Genomic DNA, 15,300 nt, shown 5'->3' with positions numbered 1-15,300 from the left:
GGACACTCCGGATCACCTGCCGGGCATGCCGGAACCACCTGCCGGACATGCCGGAACCACCGGCTCGACTCGCCGGAACCATTGCCGGACATGCAAAATCACCTGCCGGCTACGCCAGAACCACTTGGCGAACACTCTGGAATCACCTGCCGGGCATGGCGGTACCACCTCTCAGACATGCCGGAACCACATGCCAATGACACCGGAAGCACATGCCGAACACGCCAGAACCACCTGCTCGACTCGCCAAAACCACCTGATGGACACGCCAAAATCACCTGCCGGCTACCCCACAACCATTTGGTGAACACTTCGGAATCACCTGCCGGGCTGGCTGGAACCACCTGCCGGTCACGCCAACATCGCCTGCCAGCTATGCCAGAACCACTTGGCGGACACCATGGAAACACCTGTCCGGCCGGCCGGAACCTCCTATCAGACGTGCCAGAACCATGTGCCTGAGATGCCGGAACCACACCCCGAACAGACCGAAACCACCTGCCAGACCCGCCTGAACCTCCTGTCGAGCACGCCGGAACCACCTATTCGACTCGCTGGAACCACCTACCTGACACGCTAAAATCACCTGCCGGGTATGCCACAACCACTTGGTGGACACTCCGGAATCATCTACCGGACATGGCAGAACCAGCTGTCAGAGACACCAGAACCACGTGCCAGACACGCCGGAATCACCTGCTGAGCATGACTGAGCCAAATGCTCGACTTGCAAGAAACACCTGCCAGAAACGCCAAAATCACCTGCCGGGTACGCCAGAATCACATGGCGGACACTCCGGAATCACCTGTCGGGCATGCCGGAACCAACTCTCAGACGTGCCAGAACCTCGTGCCGGTCACGCCAGAACCACCTGCCGGACACGCCGGAACCACCGGCTCAACTCGCCGGAACCACCGCCGGACATGCAAAATCACCTGCCGGCTACGCAAGAACCACTTGGCGAACACTCCGGAATCACCTGTCGGGCATGCCGGAACCGCCTCTCAGACTTGCCAGAACCATGTTCCGGACACGCCGGTACCACCTGCCGAGTATGCCGCAACCACCTGACCCACCCCCCAGAACCACCTGCTGGACACGCCAGAATCACCTGCCGACTACGCCAGAACCCCTCGGCAGACACTCCGGAACCACCTGCCGGGCATGCCGGAACCACCTATCAGAGGTGCCAGAACCACATGCCGGACACTCCGGAATCACCTGCCGGAAATTCCGGAACCACCGGCTAGACTCGCGGGAACCATTGCCGGACATGCAAAATCACCTGCCGGCTACGCCAGAACCACTTGGCGAATACTCCGGTATCACCTGCCGGGCATGCCGGAACCACCTCTCAGACGTGCCAGAACTATGAGCCTGAGATGCCGGAACCACTCCCCGAACAGACCGAAACCATATGCCAGACCCGCCTGAACCCCCTGGCGAGCACGCCTGATCCATCTGCTCAACTAGGCCCAACCAACTTCCTGACACGCCAAAATCAACTACCAGGTATACAAGAACCACTTGGTGGACACTCCGGAATCATCTGCCGGAGATGCCAGAACCAGGTCTCAGACACACCAGAACCACGTGCCAGAGACGCCGGAAGCACCAGCTGAGCATGCCTCAGCCAGCTGCTCGACTCGCAAGATACACCTGTCGGACAGGGGAAAATCACCTGCCGGGTACGCCAGATACACTAGGCGGACGCACCGGAATCACCTGTCGGGCGTGCCGGAACCACCTCTCAGAGGTGCCAGAACCACATGCTGGACACTCCGGAATCACCTGCCGGGCATGCCGGAACCATCTCTCAGACGTGCCAGAACCATGTTCCGGACACGCCGGTACCAACTGCCGAGCTCGCCGGAACCACCTGCTGGACATGCCAAAATCACGTGTCGGCTACGCCAGAACCACACGGCAGACACTCCGGAATCACCTGCCGGGCTGGCTGGAACCACCTGCCGGTCACGGCAACATCACCTTTCAGCTACGCCAGAACCACTTGGCGGACACTCCGGAAACACCTCTCCGGCCAGCCGGAACCACCTCTCAGACGTGCCAGAACCATGTGCCTGAGATGCCGGAACCACTCCCCGAACAGAACGAAACCACCTGCCAGACCCGCCTGAACCCCCTGGCGACCAGGCCTGATCCACCTGCTCAACTAGCTGGAACCACCTTCCTGACACGCCAAAATCACCTGCCGGCTACGCCACAACCATTTGGTGAACTCTTCGGAATCACCTGCCGGGCTGGCTCCAGAACCACTCGGCAGACACTCCGGAACCACCTGCCGGGCATGCCGGAACCACCTCTAAGACATGCCGGAACCACATGCCAATGACACCGGAAGCACCTGCCGAGCACGCCAGAACCTCCTGCTCGACTCGCCAAAACCACCTGCTGGACACGCCAAAATCACCTGCCGGCTCCGCCACAACGATTTGGTGAAATCTTCGGAATCACCTGCCGGGCTGGCTGGAACCACCTGCTGGTCACGCCAACATCACCTGCCAGCTATGCCAGAACCACTTGGCAGACACCATGGAAACACCTGTCGGGTCGGCCGGAACCACCTCTCAGACATGCCAGAACCATGAGCCTGAGATGCCGGAACCACACCCCGAACACACCGAAACCACCTGCCAGACCCGACTGAACCCCCTGGCGAGCACGCCTGATCCACCTGCTCAACTAGCCGGAACCAACTTCCTGACATGCCAAAATCACCTGCCAGGTATACCAGAACCACTTTCTGGACACTCCGGAATCATCTGCCGGACATGCCAGAACCAGCTCTCTGACACACCAGAACCACGTGCCAGAGACGCCGGAAGCACCAGCTGAGCATGCCTGAGCCACCTGCTCGACTCGCAAGAAACACCTGTTGGACATGCCATAATCACCTGCCGGGTACGCCAGAGACACTTGGCGGACGCTCTGGAATCACCTGTCGGGAGTGCCGGAACCTCCTCTTAGACTTGCCAGAACCATGTTCTGGACACGCCGGTACCACCTGCAGAGTATGCCGGAACCAGCTGATCCACTCCCCAGAACCACCTAGTGGACACGCCAAAATCAACTGTCGGCTACGCGAGAACCACTCGGCAGACACTCCGGAATCACATGCCAGGCATTCCGGAACCACCTCTCAGAGGTGCCAGAACCAAATGCCGGACACTCCGGTATCACCTGCCGGGCATGACGGAACCACCTCTCAGAGGTGCCAGAACCACATGCCGGACCTCCGGAATCACCTGCAGGGCACGCTGGAACCACGTGCTGGACATGCCGGAACCACCTACCGGACATGCCGGAACCACCTGCCGGACATTCCGGAACCACGGCTCGACTCGCCGGAACCATTGCCGGACATGCAAAATCACCTGCCGGCTACGCCAGAACCACTTGGCGAACACTCCGATATCACCTGCCGGGCATGCCGGAACCACCTCTGAGACGTGCCAGAACCACATGCCGGACACTCCGGAATCACCTGCCGGGCATGCCGGAACCACCTGCCGGACATGCCGGAACCACCGGCTCGACTCGCCGGAACCATTGCCGGACATGCAAAATCACCTGCCGGCTATGCCAGAACCACTTGGGGAACACTCCGGAATCACCTCCCGGGCATGGCGGAACCACCTCTCAGACATGCCGGAACCACATGCCAATGACACCGGAAGCACATGCCGAGCACGCCAGAACCACATGCTCGACTCGCCAAAACCACCTGATGGACACGCCAAAATCACCTTCTGGCTACGCGACATCCATTTGGTGAAAACTTCGGAATCACCTGCCGGGCTGGCTGGAACCACCTGCCGGTCACGCCAACATCACCTGCCAGCTATGCCAGAACCACTTGGTGGACACCATGGAAACACCTGTCGGGCCGGCCGGAACCACCTATCTGACGTGCCAGAACCATGTGCCTGAGATGCCGGAAACACACCCCGAACAGACCGAAACCACCTGCCAGACCCGCCTGAACCACCTGCCGAGCACGCCGGAACCACCTACTCGACTCGCTGGAACCACCTACCTGACACGCTAAGATCACCTGCCGGGTATGCCACAACCACTTGGTGGACACTCCGGCATCATCTGCCGGACATGCAAGAACCAGCTCTCAGACACACGAGAACCACGTGCCAGACACGCCGGAATCACCTGCTGAGCATGCCTGAGCCAAATGCTCAACTTGCAAGAAACACCTGCCAGACACGCCAAAATCACCTGCCGGGTACGCCAGAACCACGTGGCGGACACTCCGGAATCACCTGTCGGGCATGCCGGAACCAACTCTCAGACGTGCCAGAACCTCGTGCCGGTCACGCCAGAACCACCTGCCGGACACGCCGGAACCACCGGCTCGACTCGCCGGAACCACCGCCGGACATGCAAAATGACCTGCCGGCTACGCCAGAACCACTTGGCGAACACTCCGGAATCGCCTGTCGGGCATGCCGGAACCGCCTCTCAGACTTGCCAGAACCATGTTCCGGACACGCCGGTAACACCTGCCGGACACGCCGGAACCACCGGCTCGACTCGCCGGAACCACCGCCGGACATGCAAAATGACCTGCCGGCTACGCCAGAACCACTTGGTGAACACTCCGGTATCACCTGCCGGGCATGCCGGAACCACCTCTCAGAGGTGCCAAAACCACATGCCGGACACTCCCGAATCACCTGCCGGGAATGCCGGAACCACCTGCCGGACATGCCCGAACCACCGGCTCGACTCGCCGGAACCATTGCCGGACATGCAAAATCACCTGCCGGCTACGCCAGAACCACTTGGCGAACACTCCGGAACCACCTGATGGGCATGCCGGAACCACCTCTCAGAGGTGCCAGAACCACATGCCGGACACTCCGGAATCACCTGCCGGGCATGCCGGAACCCTCTCTCAGAAGTGCCAGAACCACATGCCGGACGCTCCGGAATCACCTGCCGGGCATGCCGGAACCATCTCTCAGACGTGCCAGAACCATGTTCCGGACACGCTGGTACCACCTGCCGAGCTCGCCGGAACCACCTGCTGGACACGCCAAAATCACCTGCCGGCTACGCCACAACCATTTGGTGAACTCTTCGGAATCACCTGCCGGGCTGGCTGGAACCACCTGTTGGTCACGCCAACATCAACTGCCAGCTATGCCAGAACCACTTGGCGGACACCAGGGAAACACCTGTCGGGCCGGCGGGAACCACCTCTCAGACGTGTCAGAAGCATGAGCCTGAGATGCCGGAACCACTCCCCGAACAGACCGAAACCACCTGCCAGACCCGCCTGAACCCCCTGGCGAGCACGCCTGATCCACCTGCTCAACTAGCCGGAACCAACTTCCTGACACGCGAAAATCACCTGCCAGGTATACAAGAACCACTTGGTGGACACTCCGGAATCATCTGCCGGAGATGCCAGAACCAGCTCTCAGACACACCAGAACCACGTGCCAGAGACGCCGGAAGCACCAGCTGAGCATGCCTCAGCCACCTGCTCGACTCGCAAGATACACCTGTCGGACAGGCGAAAATCACCTGCCGGGTACGCCAGAAACACTTGGCGGAATCACCTGTCGGGCGTGCCGGAACCACCTCTCAGACTTGCCAGAACCATGTTCTGGACACGCCGGTACCACCTGCCGAGTATGCCGGAACCAGCTGATCCACTCCCCAGAACCACCTAGTGTACACGCCAAAATCAACTGCCGGCTACGCCAGAACCACTCGGCAGACACTCCGGAATCACATGCCAGGCAGTCCGGAACCACCTCTCAGAGGTGCCAGAACCAAATGCCGGACACTCCGGTATCACCTGCCGGGCATGCCGGAACCACCTCTCAGAGGTGCCAGAACCACATGACGGACACTCCGGATTCACCTGCCGGGCATGCTGGAACCACGTGCTGGACATGCCGGAACCACCTGCCGGACATGCCGGAACCACCTGCCGGACATTCCGGAACCACCGGCTCGACTCGCCGGAACCAATGCCGGACATGCAAAATCACCTGCCGGCTACGCCAGAACCACTTGGCGAACACTCCGGTATCACCTGCTGGGCATGCCGGAACCACCTCTCAGAGGTGCCAGAAACACAAGCCGGACACTCCGGAATCACCTGCCGGCCATGCCGGGTCCACCTGCCAGACATGCCGGAACCACCGGCTCGACTCGCGTGCACCATTGCCGGACATGCAAAATCACCTGCCGGCTATTCCAGAACCACTTGGGGAACACTCCGGAATCACCTGCCGGGCATGGCGGTACCACCTCTCAGACATGCCGGAACCACATGCCAATGACACCGGAAGCACCTGCCGAGCACGCCAGAACCACCTGCTCGACTCGCCAAAACCACCTGATGGACACGCCTAAATCACCTTCCGGCTACGCCACAACCATTTGGTGAACACTTCGGAATCACCTGCCGGGCTGGCTGGAACCACCTGCCGGTCACGCCAACATCACCTGCCAGCTATGCCAGAACCACTTGCCGGACACCATGGAAACACCTGTCGGGCCGGCCGGAACCACCTATCAGACGTGCCAGAACCATCTGCCTGAGATGCTGGAACCACACCCCGAAAAGACCGAAACCACCTGCCAGACCCGCCTGAACCACCTGCCGAGCACGCCGGAACCACCTACTCGACTCGCTGGAACAACCTACCTGACACGCTAAAATCACCTGCCGGGTATGCCACAACCACTTGGTGGACACTCCGGAATCATCTGCCGGACATGCCAGAACCAGCTCTCAGACACACCAGAACCACGTGCCAGACACGCCGGAAGCACCTGCTGAGCATGCCTGAGCCAAATGCTCGACTTGTAAGAAACACCTGCCAGACATGCCAAAATCAGCTGCCGGGTACGCCAGAACCACGTGGCGGACACTCCGGAATCACCTGCCGGGCATGCCGGAACCATCTCTCAGACGTGCCAGAACCATGTTCCGGACACGCTGGTACCACCTGCCGAGCTCGCCGGAACCACCTGCTGGACACGCCAAAATCACCTGCCAGCTACGCCAGAACCACACGGCAGACACTCCGGAATCACCTGCCGGGCTGGCTGGAACCCCTGCCGGTCACGCCAACATCACCTTTAAGCTACGCCAGAACCACTTGGCGGACACTCCGGAAACACCTCTCCGGCCGGCCGTAACCACCTCTCAGACGTGCCAGAACCATGTGCCTGAGATGCCGGAACCACTCCCCGAACAGACCGAAACCACCTGCCAGACCCGCCTGAACCCCCTGGCGAGCACGCCTGATCCACCTGCTCAACTAGCCAGAACCAACTTCCTGACACGCCAAAATCACCTGCCAGGTATACAAGAACCACTTGGTGGACACTCCGGAATCATCTGCCGGAGATGCCAGAACCAGCTCTCAGACACACCAGAACCACGTGCCAGAGACGCCGGAAGCACCAGCTGAGCATGCCTCAGCCACCTGCTCGACTCGCAAGAAACACCTGTCGGACAGGCGAAAATCACCTGCCGGGTACGCCAGAAACACTTGGCGGACGCTCCGGAATCACCAGTCGGGCGTGCCGGAACCACCTCTCAGACTTGCCAGAACCATGTTCTGGACACGCCGGTACCACCTGCCGAGTATGCCGGAACCAGCTGATCCAACCCCAGAACCACCTAGTGGACACGCCAAAATCAACTGCCGGCTACGCCAGAACCACTTGGCGAACACTCCGGTATCACCTGACGGGCATGCCGGAACCACCTCTCAGAGATGCCAGAACCAAATGCCGGACACTCCGGTATCACCTGCCGGGCATGCCGGAACCACCTCTCAGAGGTGCCAGAACCACATGCTGGACACTCCGGAATCACCTGCCGGGCATGCTGGAACCACGTGCTGGACATGCCGGAACCACCTGCCGGACATGCCGGAACCACCTGCCGGACATTCCAGAACCACCGGCTCGACTCGCCGGAACCATTGCCGGACATGCAAAATCACCTGCCGGCTACGCCAGAACCACTTGGGGAACACTCCGGAATCACCTGCCGGGCATGGCGGAACCACCTCTCAGACATGCCGGAACCACATGCCAATGACACCGGAAGCACCTGCCGAGCACGCCAGAACCACCTGCTCGACTCGCCAAAACCACCTGATGGACACGCCTAAATCCCCTTCCGGCTACGCCACAACCATTTGGTGAACACTTCGGAATCACCTGCCGGGCTGGCTGGAACCACCTGCCGGTCACGCCAACATCACCTGCCAGCTATGCCAGAACCACTTGCCGGACACCATGGAAACACCTGTCGGGCCGGCCGGAACCACCTATCAGACGTGCCAGAACCATGTGCCTGAGATGCTGGAACCACACCCCGAACAGACCGAAACCACCTGCCAGACCCGCCTGAACCACCTGCCGAGCACGCCGGAACCACCTACTCGACTCGCTGGAACAACCTACCTGACACGCTAAAATCACCTGCCGGGTATGCCACAACCACTTGGTGGACACTCCGGAATCATCTGCCGGACATGCCAGAACCAGCTCTCAGACACACCAGAACCACGTGCCAGACACGCCGGAAGCACCTGCTGAGCATGCCTGAGCCAAATGCTCGACTTGTAAGAAACACCTGCCAGACACGCCAAAATCAGCTGCCGGGTACGCCAGAACCACGTGGCGGACACTCCGGAATCACCTGCCGGGCATGCCGGAACCATCTCTCAAACGTGCCAGAACCATGTTCCGGACACGCTGGTACCACCTGCCGAGCTCGCCGGAACCACCTGCTGGACACGCCAAAATCACCTGCCGGCTACGCCACAACCATTTGGTGAACTCTTCGGAATCACCTGCCGGGCTGGCTGGAACCACCTGTTGGTCACGCCAACATCAACTGCCAGCTATGCCAGAACCACTTGGCGGACACCAGGGAAACACCTGTCGGGCCGGCGGGAACCACCTCTCAGACGTGTCAGAAGCATGAGCCTGAGATGCCGGAACCACTCCCCGAACAGACCGAAACCACCTGCCAGACCCGCCTGAACCCCCTGGCGAGCACGCCTGATCCACCTGCTCAACTAGCCGGAACCAACTTCCTGACACGCGAAAATCACCTGCCAGGTATACAAGAACCACTTGGTGGACACTCCGGAATCATCTGCCGGAGATGCCAGAACCAGCTATCAGACACACCAGAACCACGTGCCAGAGACGCCGGAAGCACCAGCTGAGCATGCCTCAGCCACCTGCTCGACTCGCAAGATACACCTGTCGGACAGGCGAAAATCACCTGCCGGGTACGCCAGAAACACTTGGCGGACGCTCTGGAATCACCTGTCGGGCGTGCCGGAACCACCTCTCAGACTTGCCAGAACCATGTTCTGGACACGCCGGGACCACCTGCCGAGTATGCCGGAACCAGCTGATCCACTCCCCAGAACCACCTAGTGGACACGCCAAAATCAACTGCCGGCTAGGCCGGAACCACCGGCTCGACTCGCCGGAACCACCGCCGGACATGCAATATGACCTGCCGGCTACGCCAGAACCAGTTGGCGAACACTCTGGAATCACCTGACGGGCATGCCGGAACCACCTCTCAGAGGTGCCAGAACCACATGCCGGAAACTCCGGTATCACCTGCCGGGCATGCCGGAACCACCTCTCAGAGGTGCGAGAACCACATGCTGGACACTCCGGAATCACCTGCGGGGCATGCCGGAACCACCTCTCAGACTTGCCAGAACCATGTTCCGGACACACCGGTACCACCTGCCGAGTATGCCGGAACCACCTGATCCACTCCCCAGAACCACCTGCTGGACACCCCAGAATCACCTGCCGGCTACGCCAGAACCACTCGGCAGACACTCCGGAACCACCTGCCGGGCATGCCGGAACCACCTCTCAGAGGTGCCAGAACCACATGCCGGACACTCCGGAATCACCTGCCGGGCATGCCGGAACCATCTTTCAGACGTGCCAGAACCATGTTCCGGACACGCCGGTACCACCTGCCGAGCTCACCGGAACCACCTGCTGGACACGCCAAAATCACCTGCCGGCTACGCCAGAACCATTCAGCAGACACTCCGGAATCACCTGCCGGGCATGCCGGAACCATCTCTCAGTTTTGCCAGAACCATGTTCCGGACATGCCGGAACCACCTGCCGAGCGCTTGGGAACCACCTGCTGGACACGCCAAAATCACCTGCCGGCTACGCCAGAACCACTCGGCAGACACTCGGGAATCACATGCCAGGCATTCCGGAACCACCTCTCAGAGGTGCCAGAACCAAATGCCGGACACTCCTGTATCACCTGCCGGGCATGCCGGAACCACCTCTCAGAGGTGCCAGAACCACATGCCGGACACTCCGGAATCACCTGCCGGGCATGCCGGAACCACCGGCTCGACTCGCCGGAACCATTGCCGGACATGCAAAATCACCTGCCGGCTACGCCAGAACCACTTGGCGAACACTCCGGAATCACCTGCCGGGCATGGCGGAACCACCTCTCAGACATGCCGGAACCACATGCCAATGACACCGGAAGCACCTGCCGAGCTCGCCGGAACGACATGCTGGACACGCCAAAATCAGCTGCCGGCTACGCCAGAACCATTCAGCAGACACTCCGGAATCACCTGCCGGGCTGGCTGGAACCACATGCCGGTCACGCCAACATCACCTTTCAGCTACGCCAGAACCACTTGGCGGACACTCCGGAAACACCTGTATGGCCGGCCGGAACCACCTCTCAGACGTGCCAGAACCATGTGCCTGAGATGCCGGGACCACACCCCGAACAGACCGAAACCACCTGCCAGACCCGCCTGAACCCCCTGGCGAGCACGCCTGATCCACCTGCTCAACTAGCCAGAACCACCTTCCAGACACGCCAAAATCACCTGCCAGGTCTACCAGAACCACTTGGTGGACACTCCGGAATCATCTGCCGGACATGCCAGAACCAGCTCTCAGACACACCAGAACCACGTGCCAGAGACGCCGGAAGCACCAGCTGAGCATGCCTCAGCCACCTGCTCGACTCGCAAGATACACCTGTCGGACATGCCAAAATCACCTGCCGGGTATGCCAGAAACACTTGGCGGACGCTCCGGAATCACCAGTCGGGCGTGCCGGAACCTCCTCTCAGACTTGCCAGAACCATGTTCTGGACACGCCGGTACCACCCGCCGAGTATGCCGGAACCAGCTGATCCACTCCCCAGAACCACCTAGTGGACACGCCAAAATCAACTGCCGGCTACGCCAGAACCACTTGGCAGACATTCCGGAATCGCATGCCAGGCATTCCGGAACCACCTCTCAGAGGTGCCAGAATGACATGCCGGACACTCCGGAATCACCTGTCGGGCATGCCGGAACCAACACTCAGACGTGCCGGAACCTCGTGCGGGACACGCCAGAACCACCTGCCGGACAGACCGGAAACACCTGCTGGACACGCCGGAACCACCGGCTCGACTCGCCGGAACCACCGCCGGACATGCAAAATGACCTGCCGGCTACGCCAGAACCACTTGGCGAACACTCCGGAATCACCTGTCGGGCATGCCGGAACCACCTCTCAGAGGTGCCAGAACCACATGCCGGACACTCCGGTATCACCTGCCGGGCATGCCGGAATCACCTCTCAGAGGTGCCAGAACCACATGCTGGACACTTCGGAATCATCTGCCGGAAATGCCAGAACCAGCCCTCTGACACACCGGAACCACGTGCCGGACACGCCAGAAGCACCTGCCGGGCATGCCGGAACCACCGGCTCGACTCGCCGGAACCACCGCCGGACATGCAAAATGATTTGCCGGCTACGCCAGAACCACTTGGCGAACACTCCGGAATCACCTGTCGGGCATGCCGGAACAGCCTCTCAGACTTGCCAGAACCATGTTCCGGACACGCCGGTACCACCTGCCGAGTATGCCGGAACCACCTGATCCTCTCCCCAGAACCACCTGCTGGACACGCCAGAATCACCTGCCGACTACGCCAGAACCACTCGGCAGACACTCCGGAATCACCTGCCGGGCTGGCTGGAATCACCTGCCGGTCACGCCAACATCAACTTTCACCTACGCCAGAACCACTTGGCGGACACTCCGGAAACACCTGTCGGGCCGGCCGGAACCATCTCTCAGACGTGACAGAACCATGTGCCTGAGTTGCCGGAACCACTCCCCGAACAGACCAAAACCACCTGCCAGACCCGCCTGAAACCCCTGGCGAGCACGCCTGATCCACCTGCTCAACTAGCTGGAACCAACTTCCTGACACGCCAAAATCACCTGCCAGGTCTACCAGAACCACTTGGTGGACACTCCGGAATCATCTGCCGGACATGCCAGAACCAGCTCTCAGACACACCAGAACCACGTGCCAGAGACGCCGGAAGCACCAGCTGAGCATGCCTGAGCCACCTGCTCAACTTACAAGAAACACCTGTCGGACATGCCAAATCACCTGCCGGGTACGCCAGAAACACTTGGCGGACGCTCCAGAATCACCTGTTGGGCGTGCCGGAACCACCTCTCAGACTTGCCAGAACCATGTTCTGGACACGCCGGGACCACCTGCCGAGTATGCCGGAACCAGCTGATCCACTCCCCAGAACCACCTAGTGGACACGCCAAAATCAACTGCCGGCTAGGCCGGAACCACCGGCTCGACTCGCCGGAACCACCGCCGGACATGCAATATGACCTGCCGGCTACGCCAGAACCAGTTGGCGAACACTCTGGAATCACCTGACGGGCATGCTGGAACCACCTCTCAGAGGTGCCAGAACCACATGCCGGAAACTCCGGTATCACCTGCCGGGCATGCCGGAACCACCTCTCAGAGGTGCCAGAACCACATGCCGGAAACTCCGGTATCACCTGCGGGGCATGCCGGAACCACCTCTCAGACTTGCCAGAACCATGTTCCGGACACACCGGTACCACCTGCCGAGTATGCCGGAACAACCTGATCCACTCCCCAGAACCACCTGCTGGACACCCCAGAATCACCTGCCGGCTACGCCAGAACCACTCGGCAGACACTCCGGAACCACATGCCGGGCATGCCGGAACCACCTCTCAGAGCTTCCAGAACCACATGCCGGACACTCCGGAATCACCTGCCGGGCATGCCGGAACCATCTTTCAGACGTGCCAGAACCATGTTCCGGACACACCGGTACCACCTGCCGAGCTCGCAGGAACCACCTGCTGGACACGCCAAAATCACCTGCCGGCTACGCCAGAACCATTCAGCAGAACCTCCGGAATCACCTGCCGGGCATGCCGGAACCATCACTCAGATTTGCCAGAACCATGTTCCGGACATGCCGGAACAACCTGCCGAGCTCGGGGGAACCACCTGCTGGACACGCCAAAATCACCTGCCGGCTACGCCAGAACCACTCGGCAGACACTCCGGAATCACAGGCCAGGCATTCCGGAACCACCTCTCAGAGGTGCCAGAACCAAATGCCGGACACTCCTGTATCACCTGCCGGGCATGCCGGAACCACCTCTCGGAGGTGCCAGAACCACATGCCGGACACTCCGGAATCACCTGCCGGGCATGCCGCAACCACCGGCTCGACTCGCCGGAACCATTGCCGGACATGCAAAATCACCTGCCGGCTACGCCAGAACCACTTGGCGAACACTCCAGAATCACCTGCCCGTCATGGCGGAACCACCTCTCAGACATGCCGGAACCACATGCCAATGACACCGGAAGCACCTGCCGAGCTCGCCGTAACGACATGCTGGACACGCCAAAATCAGCTGCCGGCTACGCCAGAACCATTCAGCAGACACTCCGGAATCACCTGCCGGGCTGGCTGGAACCACATGCCGGTCACGCCAACATCACCTTTCAGCTACGCCAGAACCACTTGGAGGACACTCCGGAAACACCTGTAGGGCCGGCCGGAACCACCTCTCAGACGTGCCAGAACCATGTGCCTGAGATGCCGGAACCACACCCCGAACAGACCGAAACCACCTGCCAGACCCGCCTGAACCCCCTGGCGAGCACGCCTGATCCACCTGCTCAAGTAGCCAGAACCACCTTCCAGACACACCAAAATCACCTGCCAGATCTACCAGAACCAGTTGGTGGACACTCCGGAATCATCTGCCGGACATGCCAGAACCAGCTCTCAGACACACCAGAACCACGTGCCAGAGACGCCGGAAGCACCAGCTGAGCATGCCTCAGCCACCTGCTCGACTCGCAAGATACACCTGTCGGACATGCCAAAATCACCTGCCGGGTATGCCAGAAACACTTGGCGGACGCTCCGGAATCACCAGTCGGGCGTGCCGGAACCTCCTCTCATACTTGCCAGAACCATGTTCTGGACACGCCGGTACCACCCGCCGAGTATGCCGGAACCAGCTGATCCACTCCCCAGAACCACCTACCGGACACACCAAAATCAACTGCCGGCTACGCCAGAACCACTTGGCAGACATTCCGGAATCGCATGCCAGGCATTCCGGAACCACCTCTCAGAGGTGCCAGAACGACATGCCGGACACTCCGGAATCACCTGTCGGGCATGACGGAACCAACACTCAGACGTGCCGGAACCTCGTGCCGGACACGCCAGAACCACCTGCCGGACAGACCGGAAACACCTGCTGGACACGCCGGAACCATTGCCGGACATGCAAAATCACCTGCCGGCTACGCCAGAACCACTTGGCGAACACTCCGGAATCACCTGCTGGGCATGCCGGAACCACCTCTCAGACGTGCCAGAACCGCATGCCAGACACTCCGGAATCACCTGCCGGTCATGCCGGAACCACCTGCCGGACGTGCCGGAACCACCGCCTCGACTCGCCGGAACCGTTGCCGGACATGCAAAATCACCTGCCGGCTATGCCAGAACCACTTGGGGAACACTCCGGAATCACCTGCCGGGCATGGCGGAACCACCTCTCAGACATGCCGGAACCACATGCCAATGACACCGGAAGCACCTGCCGAGCACGCCAGAACCACCTGCTCGACTCGCCAAAACCACCTGCTGGACACGCCAAAATCACCTGCCGGCTACGCCACAACCATTTGGTGAACACTTCGAAATCACCTGCCGGGCTGGCTGGAACCACCTGCCGGTCACGCCAACATCACCTGCCAGCTACGCCAGAACCAATTGGCAGACACTCCGGAAACACCTCTCCGGCAGGCCGTAACCACCTCTCAGACGTGCCAGAACCATGTGCCTGAGATGCCGGAACCAC

Source organism: Equus caballus, unplaced genomic scaffold (assembly GCF_041296265.1).
Source record: "Equus caballus isolate H_3958 breed thoroughbred unplaced genomic scaffold, TB-T2T haplotype2-0000440, whole genome shotgun sequence".
Taxonomy (NCBI): Eukaryota; Metazoa; Chordata; class Mammalia; order Perissodactyla; family Equidae; genus Equus; species Equus caballus.
The sequence above is the reverse complement of the archived record's forward strand: the minus strand, read 5'-3'. Positions refer to the sequence as shown.